This window comes from Crocuta crocuta, unplaced genomic scaffold (genome assembly GCF_008692635.1).
Source record: "Crocuta crocuta isolate KB4526 unplaced genomic scaffold, BGI_CrCroc_1.0 scaffold32, whole genome shotgun sequence".
Lineage (NCBI taxonomy): Eukaryota > Metazoa > Chordata > Mammalia > Carnivora > Hyaenidae > Crocuta > Crocuta crocuta.
The window spans coordinates 8,936,709-8,940,483 of NW_027529424.1; the positions used below are offsets into that span (position 1 = coordinate 8,936,709).

The following is a 3,775-nucleotide window of genomic DNA, read 5'->3' on the forward strand; positions in this document are numbered from 1 at the left end:
GCCAGGAACCAGTCATTAATCATTTACCAGAGCAGATAGCACAGCACGTGACCCTCCACCCCGCTCTCTGCAGGGGCATCTTATGGGCTCTCCTTTCCTGGAAGGTACACGACAGAAGGGGTGAATGCAGCGTGGCCTCCCTTATCAGCATAGGGGGATGGTGGTCAAGTTTGAACCCCATTTCCACCGTGGCTTGCCTCCATTAGGACAATTCTGACGCAAGAACTTTGACCTGAGCTGCTATTTAAGGCAAATTTGTGCCACTAAGTCAAGTTGACACTCACATTTATATCAACCAGCGCTTTTCAAAAAAAGGAGTAGGGGAAGCTTTCTTTAATCTATTTGTTATCGCATTAAGAATCTGGAAATCCAAATTAGCACAACTCTATTTAAGCCAGGACTCCCCACTTTAAGAAATGATGTGCTTCCCTAGGATATTTAGAACAATTCAATTTCAAAAGAAAAACTGTCCATCAATACTCAGTATTTTTTAAAGGTGTGTCTCAAACAATCAAAGACTATACGTTCACCGTTACCTACAGTAAGGTTGAAGAAAAATAATCTTGGTCAAGTCCCTTAAACATCCAGGAACTGGTAGAAGTCTTACATATGTGCTAGGAATAAATCTTAGTCCTACAACCTAGATAGGCATGAATCATCACATTACTTTATTTCCTTAAATCAAAGCCAACTCCAAGTCACTGAAAGAGCGCAGGGTCCAATTGTGGGCGCTTCTTCCCACTCAACACCTTCTCCAAAGTTAGAAAGAGCAACACAGAGCAAAATATTCATTTCCTGCTCACACATACATGGCCCATTGGAAGCTGGCACCTGTGGCTTCCATGCCAAGTTTAGGCAGACGAGTCTGCAGCAAGATGGTAGATTCGGTCTCTAGGGCCCAGCCTCAACGGTGCACCACATGGCCGTTCCTTTCAGTGGTCTTCTCCCCTTTCCTGACGTTGCCAAAGAGAGAAGAGCAGGATCCCCCTATTCACGGGACCCACAGATTCCTGTCCCTTCCTAGTCTTGGAATGGTCCTTCTCTCAAACACGATGGCTTCTCCGTACTACCTATGGCATAATCTCCCTCAAGAAGCCAAGCATCCAGAACTTAAATCCAGGAAGAACTCAAACCCCACCAAACACAGCTCCTGACTTCCCCTCTGCATCGTGGGACTGACTTTGCTGAAGCAGGGACTTCTGGGTGGCAGTTAATGATAAAACAGCAAGAAAGGGTGCTTTGGGGTTTGATACTTAGTTTCCTTTGCATTTCAGAGCTGTTCTGGCCCCAGGAGAGTACAGGTGAGTTGCTTTCAGGAAATGACAGGTCTGACGTTTCAGGTTAGCACGTGCTGATAAGTATCTGATATGTATTGAGAAAGAGTGCTGCTTGGCAACACGGGGCAGGGCCTGGGCGGTAAAACTGATCTTGAAATGAGCTCACCATGTCTCTAGAATCTGCTACTTAGTCAATAAGTACAAATATCCATTGAACACCTAATACGTACCGGGCACTATGTCAAATGATACAGGAAGTAAGGTGAATGAGACACAGTCACCTTTGAGGAGTTCAGAGTCTTGAGGACAAAGGTAGAGAACTCCACCATGTGAAAGGAGCCATTAAGGAATGTAAAAGAAGCATAGGAAATAGATCCTGCCCTGGAGCGTCCTGCCTGAGCAGATGAGCAACGCACAAAAACCACAAGTGAGCCATTGGTGCCAAACCATGAGTACTAACTCCAGTTCCAAGAGGACTTCCGGAAAGGTAGGACATCTTCACGGTGATCTTACTACAGCGTTGGGGGGACTCGAATTAACCTGTACGTTGTTCTCCATAGAAAAGCCCTATTTTGAACAGGCCCTATGCTAGGCTCTGAGAATACAAGCACAAAGACGTTAAAATCTATGCCTTAAAATGCTCTTGGAAGAGTGAAGGAGGAGGCCAACAAAACAGAGCTACCAGACAATGTGATAATGTAAGCAGAGAGAGGGTGGGGCCCCCAGAAGAAGACAGACAGACATAGCTTTCTTAACATAAGGAAAGTCGTTTTTGGCCCCTGGCCATCTGGTAAAAGGATAGAAGAATAAACAGCCACTGTCAGGGTAGGACATAACCTAATCACCTGATGTACATTCTACCTTCAGGGGCACCTGGAACGGGGCGGGGCGGGGGGGCGGGTGGTCAGTTGGCTGGACGTTCGCTCTTGATTTCAGTGCAGGTCATGATCTCATGCCTGAAGATGAAGGATGCACTGAACAAGGAATAAATAACAAAAATAAAAGGACTATGACTTCTCTGTTCTCCCTCCTTTCTCAATCCAGCTTCTATGGGTATCACCCAAGGACATTCTGTAATGGTTGCCCTGGAAGGCACAGCGTGGACTCCATGGAGTGAAAACATAGACACACAGATCTGGGTTTGGCTAGACTTCTGCCTCTGCAGGCTGGGTCACAGCTTGTGCCCCACCTTTTCTTTTGGCTTTTGCTCAGGCTGATTTGCAAGATAAATAGACTGCTAGCCAAGAAGTCTCTTTCTTTTCCTCTTCTTTTTGTTCTGAAAAGTTCCTGAACTAAGTAGAACATAGCAACTTACCGTACCAGCCCACTTATTAAGAGCCACTGCAGTTTGAAAGTGCAATGTGTGTATTCGTTCATCCACATTCTTGACAGGTGGACGGGCTGATGCCCCCAGGAAGTTGTCAGCAGAGGGAAGAAAGCCTGGTCTTTCAGGGTACCTGTGACCCAGGTGCTGAACAAAAATGAAGGTATGGGTATGAGAGTCAGGAAAATCCAGACGTGAAAGAGGCCCTGCCTGTGATAGAGTAAGAAGGAAAAGCTGGTCTCCTCAGAAGTATCCTCCACTTCGCACAGCCTCCACCACACCATCATCGAGGGGGGACCCATCCACGTAACAAGCCTCCTGCTCAAATGCGAAGGCCCTGAGCAAGTCCCCACGTGCAGAAACACATCTGTTTGGACTCCATCCTCCACGCACCCATCATGGCGGCATCTTGCCAGAGTTTCTACAGCGGAAGATATTTTGCTTCCTCCCGGTGGTACCACCCCACCGTCCCCAACTGTGCCACATCCATAAAACATCTTCAGAGAACAGGGCTGGCACCTCACTGACATCTGATTCTGAGCTGTACTTTGTCACCTGGGCCCTAGAGCAGCCCTGCTCCCGTCCTTGATTCACACAAATGCAGCCTTTACATCTTTTACCTTGGGGTTCAGGCATCATCCCTGCGTCCTGCCTTGGGAACAAGGGGTATATACCATTTCTCCCCAGAAATCTGCACAAAATAATGTTTCCTGCGAAAGGCTCTTCCTTCATGCAGGTCAACCATTGCAAATACATAGCAAGCAGGGGGGCCCTGGGCCACTATTCCAGCACTCAGCCTGACTTCTATCCTCAGTGGAACGCAAAAAGGATGTCCTCAGACAGCCCCCAAAAGTTCCCAGTAATATCCAGGGAAGCCTGGTCAGGAATAGGAGGCCCGGATTCCATCTCAAGATTGTGTTGCTGGTTCCCTACACCTTTGTCATGTACAGGTGAGGTGCAGTCCAGTCATCCCTCTGCCTCAGGTTCCTATAAACTAGATTTGGGGAGTCCCTTTTATGAATTGGATGGCTGCCAGGGAGTTTCTGACAATACTTGTAGACATCGGTCTATAGTGGGTGCAAATCTCCGTCCTCAAACTAAGATGTAGTGAAAAAGGCTAACTTCTTGTTTCCAGTCCACCATGAAAAGAAGCTGGAAATCATGACTACCATGC

The 3,775-nt window shown here is 47.3% G+C and overlaps 1 long non-coding RNA gene across 1 annotated transcript in view; it reads right to left on the reverse strand.

Annotated features, from left to right (window-relative positions):
• Positions 1-2,620: 2,620 nt before the first annotated feature.
• The window catches only part of LOC144226927 (uncharacterized), a 9,102-nt gene continuing 7,947 nt past the window's right edge, over positions 2,621-3,775 (reverse strand). The window contains exon 3 of the long non-coding RNA XR_013333782.1: positions 2,621-2,748. This is a non-coding gene — a long non-coding RNA (uncharacterized LOC144226927). The remainder of the gene's footprint in view (positions 2,749-3,775) is intronic.